Source organism: Chroicocephalus ridibundus, chromosome 1 (assembly GCF_963924245.1).
Source record: "Chroicocephalus ridibundus chromosome 1, bChrRid1.1, whole genome shotgun sequence".
In the NCBI taxonomy this organism is placed as follows: domain Eukaryota; kingdom Metazoa; phylum Chordata; class Aves; order Charadriiformes; family Laridae; genus Chroicocephalus; species Chroicocephalus ridibundus.
Genome location: NC_086284.1, coordinates 191,455,015 through 191,475,040, shown reverse-complemented (window position 1 = coordinate 191,475,040; position 20,026 = coordinate 191,455,015). Strand labels below are relative to the sequence as shown.

Sequence of the window (20,026 nt, the reverse complement as noted above, 5' to 3'; positions counted from 1 at the left end):
ATTTCAGCAGAAAATGAATTATATGGTCCAGAAAGGATAAATCAAAGATATTCATTCGGGAAGCACCTTAAAATGACTGCGATGTGGGGAAGCTTTACGTACAAAGAAACTGGTAAAATTTGACAGTAAAAAACAAAATCGCAGTGTAATTTATTGTCACTCGGTCCTCTTCTGTTATGAAACAAGATGTTCAAGAAATTGAGTCAAGTTGTCATGGAACGAACTTGAGTTTAAGTGTGCCAGACTGTACAACCGCAGAACTCCCTCTTCCCTTAGCCACCTGGTCCTCAGAATAGAACTCTTCTTATTTGTAGAGCAAATTCTCAAGTTTGATCATTTGCGTTGGAAATATTGAAATGGAAATGGTAAATACTGATTTAAAACAATTGACAATTAATTAAAAATGTATCTTCAGGGGAAACTAGGCATGACTTTTTTGGTTGATTCAGAAGGTATAAAGTGTGGTTAGTTCTTGAGAAGAAACAGTGATCTCAGAGTAAATGAGGGTTGTCTTCAACACTTGCATTTAATACTGAAACTGTTAAAGGATAGGGTTCATGCATTATTCTAGAGAACTGAAGAGTACAATAAAAACTAATTTTGTCCTGCAGGGAGGGTAAGAAAAAATTTGGGCATTGATATCTGTTCTAATAAATGTTTTTTATAGGTAGCTTAATTTCTTCATGACCGGAAAGGAGAAACGGAGCTTCAAGTGATGCGTAAGTATTGCAAGCAGCCTAACCTACAAATACTTCAAGAACACAGCAAAAACTTGAAGAGGTTTTATCACTTTAATATCAACTGAATAAATACAATTATTATTGATTGCTATCAGTCGAGTGTGTTTCTAATAGTTGATTATCACAGAGCACTTGTTACTGAAATACAGATGAGAGAATGAATTTGAAAGTCTGGTTTTTTTCTGTTTTCATGCTGAATACCCAGACATTGAAATCTGTGGGAGCTCATAGTTACAGTGATATTTTTGCTTTATTTCTCATCCTGTTCATTTTAGAGTCAAAATGCTGTATTTCATGCCTATTGGTTAAGCATTTTTAAGAGGACCCTGATCCGTGAGATTTAAATGGATTTTTTTTGTTGCTCGCATTCTTATTTTTTCTTGCTTTTTACATTAGCATCTTCGGCTTTCAGCCCAGGAAGCTGAAGTTGCCCATGTGGGATGATCCCATCTAAAATTTCTCAGTCAGGTGGCTAAGGGCATCTGTTGGTTTTGGTCTGGATGTGCTGTTCCTAATGAAAAAGCAAAAATAATTGCACACATCGACCTTGAGCACTCTTTGGCACCAGAGAATTAAATGGTTCCATTCCAATGTTACTGGATTTTCAGAGTGTGTAAGTCCTATCAAAAAGTCTGCTAGAACAGAAGGAAAACAGAAAGTGCTGAAGTAATGCTATAAAATGCAACAGGGTGTCTCAAAAAACCCACAAAAAGATGATACTATTCTACAATAGTTATACATTAATTTCTGAAGTGCTTGTTTTCTTTCAGTCAAGTTAAATTCTGTAAGTCAAATTAAATTCTGTGTATTTTGTATACTCATAACTCCTTATGTTTGTGGGCCTCATTTTTTTCCATTGCAAATACCTCTTTGACATAGCCTGAACTCTCTTAGATGCAGAAGTGTCACTCCTATTGTGTATTGGTATAACCGAAAGAACATTAGGATTTGTTGTGTAAATGTGAGAACATGCCATCTGTTTGGCAATGGGAAGCTGAAAACTGAGGGAAAACATTAGAGGTGTTAGAATACCTACCAGCTGGAAACTGAGGGAAAACATAAGAAGAAATAAAATATCTGCCAGTTGGAAAACAGAAAGATACAGCTGGTTGCAAAATGCCTGCTTTAAGGGTGCAAATTCAGACGGCAAGCTGCAGAAAGACATGCTGGGGGAAAGTTTCTAAAGACAGACCTGAACTAGAAAATTAGTAGATGTGAAGAAATTGCTGGGGAAGGTGATCTTGAAAACGTATCTTTTATTGTGGTGTAGATACCACTGTTCTGACACATTAAATGTCTGTGATGTTTATATTCCCAGACAAAAGCCAGTAGAAAATGACACTAAGGGAAGGAACAAAATAACTTCAGTAGGAAAAATTACAGGGGCATTGTCAACTCCACAGTGATCTCTGTGTGGTTCGGTAATTAATAACTTCAGAAGCAGAGATAAACACTCTACTGTTCCTGTTTATTTGATGGTCTTGATTAATTAAAGTACAAGTTTCCTTTAAAAACTTGAGACTGCCTTTAATTATAGTCCTAAGTGTGGCACTTTGTTCTTCAGTAGCATTACACAGTGCATGCAGCCAGTTTTGCTGATTGAAGAGGTTTAAAAAATAAGGCAGGCTGTGTGGACATTTAGTAGCTGACTACAGCAAAATTGGTTAATGACTAGTATCATCTAAATGAGGCAGCAAGCTGAAAGACTCATAATCTCTCCCCATGCACAAATTTTAATTAAATAATTATAATGTCCTTGTTGTAATTATTTATCAGTAACTATGCTCCTGAGTATTGTCTCTTTTCCTTTCATCTGTTCTGTCAGCTCAGCTGTACAATGAAAAAATCAGTTTCAAAGATCTGGTATGATTAATTCTTACTACCGAGGGCCCTATTCTGCTGCCATTATTCAAACTGATTAGTACTTTACTGCACCATTAGTCACATTGAATTCAGCGGTTCTACTTGTGCATTAAGGTGCTGCTCAAAGAGGTGGCAGAATTGGACCTCAACCAACAGGAGATTTGGGACTGATGGTATAAAAGGATGGCAAAGACACCAATTCACATTTTCATCTTCTTGGTGAGAAGGCAATCAAGAGAAGAGCTAGCCCCATCAAGGCTTTGGGTGCCTCTGAGGCTAGTTCGAATGCTTGGTGTCCGTCCTTGCAACTGGGGACATGAAAAGACAGCTCAGCCCCCACAGTCTTCAACTCCCTGCTGAAGTGTTGGTCCCGTACACTTTCCTTCTAGCAGCAGAGCCAAACTCACTCTTCTGTTTAAAATTATCGGTCTTTGCTTTAAGCAACAGCCTGGTTGATGGAGCACTGGTTGAGGCTGTGGAAGACCCTAATTCAATACTCTCCTCACTCTTAGGGGGAGCATAAAGCATTTTCCCACTTTAGAGAAGACTGTTCTGAATTATGATAATAGTTCTCAAAGTGGACTACTGTGCTATATATCAGCAGTGGAAACTGCAGTCCCACAGGTATGAGCTCGGGTCAAGTCCCTTTGCAAGTCTCTGTGACTTCAGTCTAGCCTCTAGTTTCTTGGCATCTCAATAGCTATCAATAAGGTTGCAGTTTTTAAATAGAGCTTAAACAATTTCATTAAGGTGTTTTCTTTTAACAGGTGAACTGCCTTCACGCGTAAAAGTGCATGACTACTCAAATCCCGAACACAGAGATGTCTCCCAATGTGACACAATAGAGACCAAATAATCTGAATAAGATTAAAATGAAAATAATTGGTCTTGAGTATCTCAAAAATTTATTCTTAAAACTGACAACAACCTTGAAACAGAGTTAAAATGTCTACATAAAAAGTTATGTGTATTGTATAAAGAAAAAAAAACACATGAGCTGCAATGTGGTATCATAATGGTTGGACTCGATGATCTGAAAGGTCCCTTCTAACCTAGAAAATTCTATAATTCTGTGATTCTATAACCAACAGTGTTCCTGACAGCTCTCAATCAGATGGTTTGGCTATTGTCAATACAGCCCTGCTAAATGCAGCTAGACAGCACGAGTAACTGCACTGCCTCAGCCGGGATGGATTCCTTATGCTTCCATGGCATTTTGCTGCTAGCCTGCATAGCCAAAAATGAGCAATGAAAGATGCAGAATCAAAGAAAACCTAGGGACTACTTCAACCAGCAATGATTTTTTTTCAGCAAAATACACTGCTTTGTTAATGTATGTATCATACTTGTAGAAATCTGCCCTTCATGTTGAAGGTGAAATCTCTAGGCTGGGGAAGGGGAAGAGCAGGAGAACTGCCTCTTTGCTTCCATACCCAGATGAGTTGGGACACAGTGTTGATACAGAAGTACCTACTCCCAGAAAAAATCCCAATCAGCATGTAGAGTCATACTTCTTATCTGCCAGTAAATATTTAGATGGCTAGTATAAAGCAGTAGAACACCTAAAAGCCAGCCAAAGAGAGCACTAGGTATTAAAAACAACAGGTTACTAAACATTAAGGAATAGAGCTACGGTGTGATTAACATGAGGTCAAGGTCAAAGACAGATTTACAGAGAACAGCAGAGTAATATAGAAGACTAACAGCTAGAACAGATCAAAGTCAGAGTGTAATACAGTCTTCTCTGAAGTACATGTTCTGCGTTTTCTTCAAGGCTGAGTTTCCTTCTTAAAAACAAATTTCTAAATATAAACATTCGGTTCAGTTTCTGTATTTTTAATTCTTTTGGATAAATCAGAAATGTGCAAATCTGGATTCCTGTGAAAAGTAAATTTGAATATTAAAAATACACGCAGGAAGAATGTATGAAAAATTTAAAGAAAAAAATTAGAATATAGTTTTATGCAACTATTTTTAAAGAACAAAAGCCCTTGCAGAACATGTAGGGATAAAATATTCTTGAATAGGTACAGTAAATATTAGTATCAACATTTCTCCTTCTATTATGTGTACGTTAGGTGTCTGTGTTTAGAGACATGACAAGCAGTTACTGCTGGAAATATGAGTAAAGGTGAATGTCTCAGCATTCTATTTTCCCAAATGGAAAGTATTGGAATACATGAAACTATATAATTATGTCGCTCAGGTAAGAGGTATTACAAACTATTATGAAACCTTATTCAGTGGTATGCAATTGTCACAAAGTAGGAATGGCTTGGGGAAGTGGATCTCCCAGAAATGCTGGGCAAGATACAATTTCACACAGAAAATAAAAAAAGACATCCTTATTCAGGGTACCCTGTGATAGTTAGGTGTAGATAAAAGAGGTTTCTCGCTCCCCTTATGCAACCTCTATTAACAATGCAGAATTTCTCTCTAAAAACCGATCAGATGTGAAGACGTGACTGGGTCTGCACAGGTACCACTCAGACCATTTCTTTTCTTAAAGGATTTCAAAGTTAGCAGGGAATATACAATGACCAAACACAGTAAAATTTTTTATCTTCATTCATAATACAAAAATTTGAGACGAAAGTGTTGATTTCTAAGCTGTAAAAAAATATAATCAAGAAAGGGAAGGCAGGAAGGTTAACCAAATGGAGGCGCCTGTTGTGCACTTAGACAAAGCCAGCTTTTACAGAATGCCCTGCAGGTGGTACCTGGCTCCAGCTGGGATCCAGCACGTGTTTCCTAATGTTGATGCATCTTGCTGGATGGTGTGGACAGAAAGGATCCCTTTCCTCCAAGTGGTGTTTGTGTTTGTGGTTCCCAAAATTCTTGCTAGCGTTGACCTGAACGACAGATGTCATGGTGGGCAATGTCCCTGAGTGTCCGCTGCTCTGGCTGCTTAACGCTCCTCTTAAGAAAGTTATGCAAAAGAAAAACCAGATATCAAACTTGTTATAAGCAGCTAGACCTCTCATGAGGAAAAACCATTTTCGTATAGATTGAATTATAATTTTCAATGAAGTTTTTTAAGAAGACTAATAGTCAAAACGCATTAAAACCACCAGTAAGAAATTCTTTAACTGTATCAGGAAGAACACACTAAATAAGTGTCTAGGTCAACTGGACCACTAAAGTTGTAATTAAAAAGGATGAAGAGATTGTGAAGAAATTACATGAATTCTTTGTAATCAGTCTTCACTAATGAGGATGAGGCAGACATTTCTAACTCAAGGTTAATTTTTACAGATGAGGCATTGTCAGAGAGAGTGGCCTCTGAAGATGAGGCATTAGAGCAACTAGATAAAGTTAATGGTAGAAAATCCCTGGGGCTGGATAGCATTCATTTGAGAGTTTTAAAAGGGAAAAACAAAAAGTAGCTGAACTACTAACTAAAATATGTAATATACCTCTAATAGCAGAAGCCATTCCCGAGGATTGATTTTTATCGAAAGAAAGAAAGAAAGAAAGAACAAAAGATGACCTTGGGAATTACAGAAAAGAGAACAGTGCTTTAGTGCCACTGAAATTGTCTAAAACCATTTCCATAAGCAGCCATTAAAGGACCTTTTTAAAACTACCCAGGTATTATTGCTATAAATATATGATACATTTTTAAATTGATCTTCACAGCTTCTCTCGGTGTAATTTTTACTTTTGCAGCACCGCAGAAATCCAGGAAGGAAGCCACACAGGTTTAGCTAGGAATCCAAGTAGGTATAATTCACCTTGACTTCCAAAAAGCTTCTGGCTCAAGAAGTTAGTATTCTGCCAAATACTAATGACAGCAGACTGAAAACAAAACATTCTGTCATGTATCAAAAACTGATTGGTGGATGGGGTATGGTTTGTGAGTACTCACCAGACAGCCTGTCTGAGTGACTCAGGATTTAACATACTGTAAATTCACATATGGTCGATCGAAGGATGGTCAATTTTTCCAGGCAGATTCTTATTTTGCAGAGGCTGAGAGCTGCATCGCTTAAAAAAACCCCCAAAAAACAACAACAAAACACATCAGCAATACCTGCAGCAATGTTTAGGAGAGCCCAGCACTTCCCAGGTGGACCCTTGAGCTGTGGGGCACGTGCGTGTCTGGAGAACATGAGGGGAACGTTCGTTCCTCGGCAGGTCCGTGCTGCACAGAAGGGCAGCACCGCTCCCACAGAGCTGCACGCTCGGCTTTTAAAAATAAACTGCCACCTGAAGGAACAAAAAACCAGTGAAGGAGGGCATAGGCTACCTTTTGGTGTGTAGAAATAGGTTTGTCCCAAAAAAGAAGGCAAAATCACCAGGGGACGTCTTCAACCCAAACATCCAGGATTTTCTTATGTTGTACCTCACTACTGTGGTTAGCTAAAGGATTTTTGACTCTGGCCTTTCCTTCATGAAATAAATAACTATTTGGGGAGGATATTTACTTTACGAGTGATATTAAATTGTTGGAGAAGGCTGCAGAAAGAAAGGTTGTGAAAATCATGATGAATAATGGAGATAGGCTTATTCAGTGGCACATTAAATCATTAGGGATAATATGCAGAGCTATACACAATGAATTACTAGATGGAAAATATTTCACAAATAATTTTACATCCCAAGCTCTCTCATAACCTGTGATGACCTGTGAAAGAAGTAGATTGATGCTGAAAAGTGGTTTGCGGCTAAATCCGGTGCTTTGTGTGAATTTTTTCATTAGCAGAACTATAAGTTTTGGCAGGTGCTAACTTGCTTACTGTAATCACAGTTAAGGTCTGAAATAGTGTTTAGCAAAACAGTAACTCTAGTCCCCACTGATTATCAACAACAGTGAGGGTAGAGCAATATAGCTTTTAACATCATAACAACCACAATGCTGGTTTGAAGTGAACTTTTATAGCATTTGCTAGCCTTTAAAAAGAATTGTGGCTTTGTTACATTTATGGACTATTTTTTTGTTGCTGAGCTGACAAAGTGTAGATAACTGGGCTTTAAAGTTTTCTCATAGTTATACAACTAATGAAACGCTGCTTTCCAAGAGGGGAGACAATAGTAAATTAAATCAGTTCTTACCGTAACCACATCATATACTGCTTTTGGCAGTTTAGCTCTGTTTGTTAAAGGTATGATTTCTTCATAATTGTAACCAAATAGGCCAATGAAACTTTCTAGGGCATTGTAGACCAGGCCAGAGTGACTTTTCATTTACATGTTAATGGAGTCTGCTCCAAGTAAAGTTAATTGAAGAACATGCATAAAGATTTGTTTGCTCTGTGGACAGATGCAATGGAAAAATCTGTTTAAAGCCGTACACTAGGGTATGAATATTGATGTGAATGGGAAAGTAAATTATTACGGGAAAGTCATTTTTATCACATACGCAATATAGTTTGAATTCCATGGAGGGAAAAAACATATATGCAGTTTCATACATTCCTTAATTTCAAATAAGAGACAGCGGTGATTAAGAAAGTAATATACTCTTTGTTTCCCTGTTGTGCTTCCTGCAGTGTTTCTGTATTTCTAGTTCTAAATTGCCGATTCTCAACTGTCAAGGTAGACAACGTCAGGAGGGTGTGCAATATATACATGAAGCCTCTAAGAATATGTCAGCTGGCCTATGTCCTTCCTTTTCCCTTGCATTTTCTCCATGTCTTCTTTTGAAGCCACGTGAAAGGAGAAAGTTTCCTTTGAGGCGTCACCAGCAAGCACAGCTGGGAACAGATTGGATGCAGCTTGAGGTACAAGGGTGTTTTCCTGACAGCTCCCCAGCCACAGCCCCAGCTCACCAAGAAATAGGTATGCCTTGAGCAGCATACACCTGCAAAGGGAGATGAGGGACTGCAGGCTGGGGCTCCAGGAATTTGAAGCAGGTGGGAAAAGTGTGGGTATTCACCCATTTGTGGGCATGGAGCTAGGAGAAAGAGATGCCCAAATTATTTGAGGAAAAATAGTCCAGAAAAAGAAAAACCAACACACTTGTGAAAAGTGTTTAGGCTGCTATATTTTGGGATGACTCCTTTCAGATACCCTACTGATGACTCTGGACGACTCAATTCATTTGTCTAAAGATCTAGTGCCATCTCAGAGATCCTTTGATTCCAGCTGCCACTGCAGGAGGGCACAGATGTCTTTCATATATCCTATGTTATATCTGGCACCCCCATGTAGCTAGCTGAGATACTCTAGAACCTCTAAAATGGCACTAGGAACCTATGTTTAAGAAAGAAGCTGAGCTTTCGGGATGGGGTTCAGTTTAAGACACATGGATGTAGACATCTACGTGTAGCTGTTGACACATGACCTGAGTACCTGAATCTCAGTAACAGACCATGGGATTCAAAACAGTTGCGAAAAACTCAGTGCAATTTGAGATGACCTTGGGGTTATCTGAGACATCCACATGGGGACTGCAGATGTGACACAGTCCTGAGACCTTTAAGAGTGGAAGCTGGACGCCAGGTGGGACTCCTTATGCATTGGAAAAGCCAACTTCCAACTTTGTTTAGTCAACTGAATAGTGACTGCTATTCAGTATTCAGTGAATTCTGAAATACTGAAACAATGCAGTTTTCCTAAAACATCATTTCAGCATTTTCACAGAAACTAGTAAATGACAGTTTATATTGTTTTGATGTTTGATGTTCTCTCACTTCTTATAAATATAGTGTTGCTACTCACAGTATTGCCGTAGATATATTCAGAAAGAAACCCAGGCACATTTGGCATGGTTAGAGAAATTGAGGCAGAAATTTGCCCCAAGCAGAGGTGCTTGGGGCAAATTTCACGCTCTCTGATCCCATGAACTCCCAGACAACCAGAAAGCGATCAAAACATGGTTGTGTTCTTGTTCTTTAACTATACCATCTGTGAGGGCAACAAGAAAGAATGCAACCTAGAAGTGCCAAGGCAAACCATGCGTCTCCTGGGAATCACCATGGGCAGAAGAGAGGCAGAGGGAAAAGTTTTGTGTCACTACTGAGCCACTAGAGTAGCAGGCTTTGTCCCCTTCCTCCCTGGTCCCAGCCATGTGCTTCTGCTACTTCCTGGCGCTGTCTCTGGGACTTACCTGATCCCACAGAAACCAGGTTTAGGGAGTTGAATCATCATAAAATTAACATTTGCAAAGAGGTGAATAATGATAACTAAGTAACCAAACATTTTTCTGTCAGTTTAGTGAGCTGAATCAGTTCACTCCAGAGGTGGACAAGTGCCAAAGCCAGTACAAAGGGAGAAGTCTAGGAGGACCGTAAAAAGGAGACTCTTTTTTGTGGCAGCTTACTTTTAGATTGAGTGAAGTGTGCTATATAACCCTGTGCTCAGGTGGATGGATCTGTTGGTTTTAAAACAATTCTGAACCATTGCAATGTTGACAATATGCTTAAAATGGAGTTAGAGTTTTCTTTACCAGTGCAAACATACTTTGAGTAATACAAAAAAAATTAACAGCATGTGTTTTCCTCTTACAGGTTTCTAATGCATGGTGCTTTAGGAAAGCTGCCGAAAATCCTGAGTCACAGGAGTGCCAGAGTGATAGAGAGAGGAGATGGGGGGTCTCAGAGCATGCCAAGCCCAAAGCCCACACTCTGCTGTGCGCCTTTTGCAATGGAGCTCCCTCGTCTAGCAAGAGCTGCCTTAGAGGCACGTGGAGTGTGACCGTCACAAGCTTGCTTTTATTCTGAACAGCTGAAAAGGCAAGAGAAAACTCTGTACACAAGTAAGCAGATAGGTCTTCACATGCGTAACGAAGCTGTGTGCATGTGGGGAGGGTGTCCGATTCATCACGCTGCTTCTTCACGCTAATGTGGAGTTGAGCTTCCCGTGTTTGTTATACTTTGCCTTTGCACTGCTGGCGAGTATCTACCTTATAAATTGCTATGGGTTCTCTTTCGAATGTTTATTTCGTTAGCACACAGATCTAATAAGACTGAGTCAACAGGCTCAGAGCTGCTAATCTAGCCCTGTCAGATATGACGTTCTACAAACAAGGTGTCTAGTTTCTTTGGACAGGAGCTGGATTTGTTGGATATCAACAGTTCAGTTGCTTTATACAATCTCCTAACAGCTGAAAGAAATTGGAAACAGTAAGTAACCTTTTATTTAGGACAGACAAAGATTAAAGTGGCAGAAAGGAAGAAAGAAACAACCGGATCCAAGCTCATATAATATTTAACGTTTTGAACAGTAACACTCTGATGTACATGTACTTCTGTAATCCAAGTATATTGCCTCTGTTTTCCCTGTCCCACAAATACTATGGCTGCACTGGGATCTTTTGGGTATCCCCACTAACTCAGCTAACTTAGGCACATTGAATAGCTGTGAAGAGAGACTACAGAAAACTCAGGTCCCAAACTTAGGGGCTCTGATATAGTCTTAAGCAGATGGTGTAAAAACCCTCTTTTGTATCTAAGTCAGTCAGTGGAGCATTTGAAGACACACATGCTAACAGACCATCAGAAAGTAAAATGGAGAACTAGGGGTCATTGTAAACCCTGCCGTCTCCAGCATTCGCATCTAAACAACAGGCGCTCTGATGACATAGAGTTAGAAGAAATATCCTTCTTTCACTGGGCTATATAAAATTGATAGAAAGAAATTAGCAGTAAAGAGTTTCCAGTTCAGGGTTTGGTCTCCTGGGGGTAACAAAGTAGACTCTGAAAGATACACAACAGCATTTCAGCAATTGGGTACCATGCTTTGCTAGGTTACTTAAGACATTACAAGTAATGTATTGTTTAGTTGTACCCACGTACACCATTAAAGCTATTCCAGTGTGGCACAGAGTGAGCAAGTTGAGGTCATAATATGCCAGCTGGAGAATATTAGGGAAAAATGTTCCTTCAATTTCTGCTTAATGTTCTGATGAAAATAAAGAAGCCACTCACTTTTACTGCAGATATGTTTACTTACACTCCATTATAACTACCCTTCTCTGACTTACACCGGCTGCTGTAATATGTCTTGCCATTTCCCATTCTTGAATTTCTCACAGACTTTTCAGGAAAGAGTTCTTTTTTTCCATCATGTTTCTTTTGCATGAAAAAAAAAAAAAAAGAAGATGTAATTAACTACAGCAAGATGTTACTGTAGTTGTTTTGGGGTTTTATTTTTATAATGAAACTATGTTAGAAGGGAAAATTATATAAACACATAAGCCACATTTGGCAATGGTCTACATAAAAGTTTTATGGAGACTAAACCCTATAGGGTTCTTTTAGAGATAATTATTCCAATATGCAAATTAAAACTGTGCATTATTCATTTTTTTGTCAAATAATTTTCATTTGCTTTTCTGCTCTTATAATAAAAATCTGCCAACAGGGTTTCCTCTTAACTCATCTAAGGAAGCCTGTGAAGAACACTCCATATTTAACTCTCTTTTAGATCACTGTGGCTTGAGAATACTTTTAATCTCTTTTCCATTTATAACTGTACTGCTTGACCTTTTTGCAGCAAGGTGTCTTGTATATAAAATGTCAAAGAGAGGATTATAGACATGGGACAAAGATATAGTTTAATTAAAAAAAGTCCTGTGAGACTGAAAAAGGTTACTGGCCCAGATCACAAATATTTAATGCCAGATTACTATTTATGATGTTAAAATAACAAAAAAGGGTTTATGGGTAACTTGTAATTGACCAACCTTTACAGGTGCATATGATAATATTAAGCTTCAAGTAATAACTTTCATATTAGCTTGGAAATTAGTTTTAAAAATTTAAGACATATCTCCTTAATGTTTTCTCTGTGTTACAGAACTATCTTTACAAGATGAAATAGGTTAATGGTTTAAAGTCTGTTTCTAATTCCAAATGGTGCTGTAGGACAGCATAGAATAATGGTGCAGTTTTTGCAGTTTATTCGTGTGTTCCCTAGTTTCTGCCTCTGACATTTAGGCATGCATAGGAGCATGGTTTTAATATTGAATGAATGGTTGAGAAAGACCAGTCTAGGTTTGTTGCTGAATTTTCCCCCAGAAAAAATGAGTACATTCCAAAGCTGAATGCTCTTACCAGGGTCCTCCACTTACGTTCGTATTGTGGGACAACATGACGGGACAGTCATTTTTTCAGTTCAGAGACCAAGGGAAGGCCATGCACAAGTGTTCCCTGAAAGAACCCAATCTCCCAGTTAACTTGTGAATCAAAATGAGTTTGTGATGGCACTGACTGGATTTTACCTCGAGACTGGATGTTAACAGAACAATGATGCCACAGTGGAGAAACAAGGAGATTTGAAGCCCAATTTTAAGAGAAGCAGAACACCCACAGATCCCTCTGACTTTCACAGACAAACTCATGGAGACATCAGAGAAAAACTGGCACACCATTTATTCAACTGTTTCAGCTAAGGTGTAGTAAATGCATTATGTAGTGCTAGTGTGTACCTGCAATAGTTTAATTTTTATTTGTTAATATAACACCAATTTTGTGACTTTTGGTTAAAGACGTTATGTAAAAATTTGTAAAGAAACTAAGAGAGATAAAGTATAATATGGAATTTTAGCGAGTCTAAATATTTTTAGGGGAAAGTGAGGAAAAGCGCAAGATAAAAAAACCAAAAACTTCTCCTGCATAGCAATGGGAACCAGACTCTGTTATAAATATCCGCAGCTGAGTTTGAATATGGGTAGAGATATTTAGAGTATTATTAGAGAAAAATACCACCAAATTCCCATGAGAAGCCCCATGTCACTATGGGGCACTCTGGAATTCCCAGGTACTGAATGGAGAAAAAATCCTGCTAATAGAGGCAGTGCTTAATTATGTCCTACTGTGCCAATCAGTACATTTCAGTACAGATAATAGTGTAGAAAGTGTGGGTAAAGACTGGCAAGGAGGATGAGGATTTGTAGAGTAGATTGCCCAAAACATGATGAAAATATTTACTCAAATAGTGGACGCTCTTTTGATGAAGGGATCCAATAATTTCTGTCTTATAGTTCTGAAGAGATGATAAATGAAACAGCAGGTATTCTAAATAAACCTACGTGGTGACTGCCTGGTTGGAGAGCAGCCTGTACAGTATTTCAGAAAAAAATAAAAATTGAAGCGAATACCTGAAGAAATTGTAGACTGAACTTGAAGTTACACAAGACTACTAGAATAAATGGAGAGATGTTAATAATCGAAGACATGTGAGTAAACAGAAAATGTAATATGATGCAATATGGATTTTCCAGGATCATCACTGTAGAAGAGCCTGGTATGTTACTTTGATCGGATAATAGATTTTGTAAACAGAGGAAACGTGATGGATCTCATCTAAGAAGAGGTCATAAATTAAGCACTGTGTCATGTAGAAGTTGTTAGATAAGATATAGAAGGTGGGCATTAGCCCCAAAACAGCAAAGCAAACAGGGAAATGGCTGGGATGTTCTTGGGTCGTCGTTAACACAGAGTCATGGAAGGTGGGTTTGGAAAATGCTGCATTTGAATTCCTCTAGGTTACACCAACAAGTTGTGATTAATGTTCAGTATAGAAAACCCAACTAATATAAATAAAAAAACAAAATGACCCAATGTTTTCAAAGTAAATAATAGAAGATATGAAGTCATTTGCTTGAGGGTCAGTGACAGAAGTCCCTCCTTCATCCCACCTGGGGGACAGACTGCAGGCTGCACTTCTGCTTTTCAGGGCTCCCAGGCTGCTGGGTATCCTGGAGTGGAGACCTTCAACATCTACCAGTGTGATAAGTGTCCATGTAAAATAGCTGTTAATTAGCACACAGACCTCATCTGTGTTCCCAGACACTGTATTACCAAGTTACTGTCGTTTCCTATGGGTCAATGAATATTGATTAAAAAAAGCATTTGCTGCCGGGCAGTTTACACAGCTTCTACCCTGATTCTTGGCAGTGGGTTATTGCATCTTTACTGGCTTACCTCTCCCGTTTGCCATACGAAAACGTGGAGCCTAATTGGTCACTACAATGCAGGGCACATACAGGCTGGGCATTGCAACACTTGTGCTGTGGCCTCTTTGTCCTTTTGAGGTTCTAACCCCCAACACCTGTACAGCAGATAAAGAAATGGACAAATCAGAGGTTTATTTTATTGCTGCACGTATCCAGATTTTCAGTCAGTGTAGGCTGTTAGTGTTCAGTCAAAGGTTTGTCAGGTTAGTCATGGACCTGAAAACAAATGCCATGTTGACTTACATTCAGAAGTATTTGGTATTTTTGCAGTTTTTAATAAGTATTTTGTTTAAGTAGAACTCACTGGTATAACTATTTACTTTTCTGGATCATAGAGCTATATTAAAACATGTAGAAATCTTCATTTTTAACAAGCATACTACAGTCATATATCTTGGCCCTTCCCTCATCCCTCTGTACTTTTCTTTATCTTCTGGAAGAAAATTAAGTTTTCAAATGTGTTATGAAAAATAAATACATTTAGCATCACCAGCTGCAGTGATCTTGTGGGTTGTGTCAAATCCAGCCTATGCCACCAGATTTACATTTCAGATTTGTCACCTCTGGCATCGTCACGATGTTGCTATTTCCCATCCTGTGAGACATATGGGCTGATCCTGTAAACCTGGCAGGGACAGGCCTCACGTCGACTTCACTGTTTTCAGGCTCCAGCCTTTACTTTGTCTACTGATCTGAAAGGGAATAACAGAAAGGACCATCGTGATCTGACATCATTATCCTTAGGCACAGTGTGTGTTCAGATTTTGGCAACTTCGGTTGAACGCCGATAGGAGACACAGCAAGGGTTTTCCATAGTATATCTATCTGCAAAAAAATATACCTAAATACATATATTTTTTTCTAGAATGGGATTTGTTGGACACAGGGCCATGACTCCTGTCTAGGTGTGCAGAGAATGACAATGATCTTCTCCTTCTGTACCCTCCTTTCTGATAGTCCGTTTCAGTTCTTTCTGTGCTGAGTATGACTTTGCAAACATGGCTCTATAAACCACCCGTGAACAGAATTTGGTGCGGTGATGCTTGTTTGAATCAGCAGAGGGCCTGAAGAACTGGTTTTATGAGATGTATGCTGTTCATTCACTTCAAGAGGTACCTTGAGCACTGTTCTCACGTAGCAGTGACTCTTGGTCAGGGTAGATATATCCAGGGTATGATTTCACATTACAGCTAAACTAAACTAAGGGCTTGCTTCCAGTAAAGGCAGGAGGTGTCAGTCTGTCTCCTGCTTACTCTGTTCCTTCCTCTGCTCCCAGCTGCTTGATCTTTTCCTCCTTTGCGTCATTCTGATACTCATCTAATCATACGGTAAGCTGGGTCACTCTACTAACCTGGCAAAAAATGCTTCTTTCCTTTTTTTTTTTTCTTTTTTTTTTTTTTTTTTTCCCCTGGGTTTGTTTTCTGCAGTTTTAATGAATTAAATTGGCCTGTAATGCCATCCACTGAGCTTTTGTTCCAGCCGGTGGGAGCCCACAGCTGGGCTTCGGCCCGCAGTGCATGTGTGGGGAGAGCAGGGGTGCAGCAGAGAACGGCAGGACCAGCACCGAGGCAGCGAGGAGCCAGTACCTCTGTCACCACCACCTCCTAGTACGTAGCCGAAGGCAGAAATTTTGCAGGGCTTGGCATCGCGCTCAGCTGGGCTTTTGTTCTCCTCTCCCCTTGAGTTCCCCTTGAACTTCCTTGCTGATCCCTCCAGCTCTTCATTTCAAGAGAGGGTTGATTGCGTGACAACTGGGTATGCAGCATGTACATTTGAAAAGATGCACGAGGAAAGGTCATAAACACCCTGCCCTTCATATTTTTCTGATGTAGTTGTAACTGTATCCCAGACCTTGGAAGCCCTAGCATGCAACACGCTTAGAGACACAGATGCCTCTAACTCCAGAGCAAGCAAGCAGTCTGTGCAGCGCAAATTTTTGATCTGCAAATTTCAAAACTGAAAGTATTTTCAGGCAGGTTCACATTTCCTGAGCAAAACTCATTTAAATTCTCAGGACTGATCTTAAACTGCAAGCAGACTCACTTAATTTGTTATGTGCCCAGTAGCTATTGACAAAGATATTACTCACTCTTCTTGTCTTTCTTTTTTCCAGAGAAATCTTCCTTATCTTCCTGTGTCTTTCACAAGTACTATTTTCCATAATCCATCAGATTTCATATTATCAGATTGTTTGAAGATGTACGTTCAGATTTCTTTGCTTGCTTAGCAGTATGTAAACACTGGAGACCTCAGTTAGATTTATATGACAAAGGAAGTGACAGGATCTCTTTGACGAAGCTAAGCAAGAAGTCTAAAGTATTAGATTTATGGAGGATGTAGGTTGAAATCAGTGGTTAGGACCTGTCCTCCACCAGTGGCACACAGGGTGATTTACCTCTATAGACAGTGTGTAAACCCAGGGGGGATCCTGCAGGGCCTGAGGTGACTACCCTGTTCAAAATCTAAAATCAAAATCTACCAAGAATTTTGCCCCAGATCTGAGAGCTGCACCAATTGTTCTGCAGGATTATGTCACCTCACAGGTGATGTGACTCAAAATGGTGACTCACTAGGTCTTTCTCCTTAGACCTGAGCAGAATTCTAGCTAATTATAGTTACATACATAATATATATTAAAAAAATAAATAAATAAATACAGAGGTGATTGTGGAGTTATTTGCAAGTTTAACTGTCCACTTGGAATTTGTAGGTATTTAAATAAATTATTTGAGAGTAGATACAGTTATGGTCTTCTTGCTGAAGATGAGAATACAAGTTGCCATGGGTTATCAGATCTACAGTTCTGGCAGTGGTATATCTTCTCTCACTTAGGTGGTAATTTTATCTCTAGGCACTTTATTATCGACCAAGTGAGAAAAACTGCATTGTCTGCACATCACCAGACTCAGTGCTCTTGGGTACTGTAGGTTTACTGACAGCACTATTGCAGATAAGCAGTAAAATATCCAGAGTGCAGTCACGGCATATTGCTATTGCCTTAAATACGGTTATTGCCATACGGCTGCTACTGCTGCCTCAGATTAAGCCATCCGACTGTTTGCCTGGCATCCTCTGATGCTGCGGCAGAAGTTTTCTAACACTATAAGCAGTTGCTTGCTAAACAGTCTGAAAACATACCTTGAAATGCTTCTGTACTGTTTGCAAGTTATGTTTTGAAACCCATATGATCAGCTGCTCTTCAGGGCTGCTGAACATTCTTTTATGATGTAGCAATATGTTTTATAATACAAGGAAATATATTTTTAAATGTGGACTACTTACAGCACCACAAACACAATTTATCATAAGAATACTTACTCTCAGAAGGTTTAATTTTCTTTGAAATGAGCTTGAAAAACACCATTAGCAATCCCAGATCCTAGGTTGTGAAATTCCAGGAGCCATGGAAAATGTAGGAAAGGGTAAAAGAATGACTCTCCTTTTCTGGTATGCTCTGAGCCCACCAGATTGGTCTGCCTGTACAAAGGAGCTCAGAAAGGGTCAGATTTGGCCAGCTGGGAATCCCTGCTATACTGTCCATATGTTTTAACAGGTGGAAGGGTTGCTCAGTTCTTCACTCGTCTGCTTGGAAGTGGGTAATATTTGGAGGAGCCCAGGGGGTTCCCACTGGGCTGGACCAGTTCCAGCACTCTGAAGCTGCAACAGATAGGGTATGACTGAGGCATTCACAAAGTCAATCTTTAACTCCTTTGCAGTGGAAAGAAATAGTTGCCTTCAGGGGGCATGGAGAGCAGTTAAACTAGGCTCCTGCTCTCTGTCTCTTTCCAGTACGTCTGCTGGGAACGCAGGGAGATGGCTTAATTGGTCCTCTCTGCTACACCTGAATAAACAATAATAAAATTCATGCTCATTTGCTGTACAGTTGGAGATGAACTTTCTACCAAAATGCATAAATATTATATTCACCATTGTAGTTCCGTTTTCATGATTCATGCCCAGCTTACTGAATAGAAGAAATATGGAGGGGGAGAGGGAAGGGAGAGAAATGGAAATCGAGTTAATACTGAGGAAATGTGTCAAGTAAAGTCCTTGCAAACTCTCAAGGTCAACGACATGAAAAAGCACTCAGGAAACCTAACAAGCAAGCAAGTAAAAATGACCTCGTGTTTATGAGAAGGCAGATAGGCAGATATGGCTTTGCATTTGCCCTACTACTGTTTACATTTCCTGTGGTTTTAATTTGCTGTACTTGCTAATACGGGATTCTTGGAGCAAACAAGCGACATAAATTTGCACCTCCCTCTATGACAGGCAACAAGTGCCATGCAAAACTGAAGGGAGAGTTCACACCCTAAGCATCTGAGGACAGTAACTGCAGGGGAACCTCTCGGGACCCATCACCACTCCTCAGACTGAGAGGAGATTACAGGCAAATATTCACTGGCAGGTGAAGCGCAACAAAAAGCTTAACAAATGAGAACTTCCTTAGCCCGGGTTATATTTAGGATGTCATGATTATGTAAAGGACCTTTGAAACAAATCATAACACGCTTTCAATATTTATACCTATTGTATAACCAGGTGCTTTAAGCTGTAGAACAACGCTGTTACAGCTTTAACAGGGTTTTGAAGCAAATAAGATCTATTTTTAACTGATTAAAAATGGAATACATTATCTTTATTAGCACATTTTCCGTCAGCTTCAAAAGTTAAAAAAATCTGACAGAATTCTAAATTCGTGGTGACGTAATTTTGCACATCTGTTTTGAAGGCAATTTCAAAATTTTGAAAGCTTTCATGCTAAACCTGACCTATAGGAACTCTACCCAAAAAAAGTAGAAAATAGTAAACCGTGTGTCTTTTGTGACGTTCATTTCCCCGCCCCTTGAAGAAAATACGGCAGCTGGCCGCCATGACAGTTACAGATCCGTCAGGATATGTGAACTGGGAACAACCAGAGAAAGAAAACAGTGACGAAAGGGATTGCCTACAATTTCTGAGCATTTTAGCTGCTTCTGTGTCTTCCTGGGCTTTTGGGCTCTTGCTGCACATTAAGGACCGAGAAGCTCTGGGCTCCTGTTGCAGACATGGTAAATGAGGCTCCTTGGACATGTAGGGATATAATTTCTGTCTATGCAGCTCTTGCAACCCTTGGTCTCCTTAGGCAAAATGCTCACTAGCTTTCTCTAGTCCTCAACAACCTCCAAAACCAACTTCTAGGAAAGAAGGCAGGTTTTAGATGGAAAATCTGCCTGTATTTCAGAAGAAGTTTACCCAAATATACATGCTCCTATCTAACTGTTTTTGTTTAAAAGCAATTTTACGGGAAGAAGAAAATCCTGAAAGTACTAACCAGCACTCTTCAGACCTATGACACTGCAGTTGGTCTTACTCCACTGAAACAGTGACTGAGCAGTCAGGGATAAAAATAAAACCCCAGTTCATATTTCATTCGTGCTCACAAAGCAAGATTCAGGATATGCTGAGTAAGTGGTGTTTGACCGCTAAAAGTGGCTCTTTTATGTTATTTTTTATGAACTGCTCCACTGATAATTAATAT

The 20,026-nt window shown here is 39.4% G+C and overlaps 1 long non-coding RNA gene across 4 annotated transcripts; it reads right to left on the bottom strand.

The window, feature by feature from the left end:
• Window positions 1–795: 795 nt before the first annotated feature.
• On the bottom strand, window positions 796–17,977 carry LOC134510200 (uncharacterized). 4 transcript variants are annotated; one of them, XR_010069531.1, is made up of 6 exons: window positions 17,824–17,977; window positions 15,067–15,197; window positions 14,474–14,600; window positions 12,619–12,697; window positions 5,324–11,617; window positions 796–1,251 (listed from the first exon to the last, which is right to left on the bottom strand). It is a non-coding gene; the product is annotated as an uncharacterized LOC134510200 (long non-coding RNA). The 4 variants fall into 4 exon arrangements; XR_010069529.1 differs by having other exon boundaries at window positions 796–5,522; window positions 6,472–11,617; XR_010069530.1 differs by having other exon boundaries at window positions 796–11,617; window positions 14,984–15,197.
• Window positions 17,978–20,026: the final 2,049 nt, after the last annotated feature.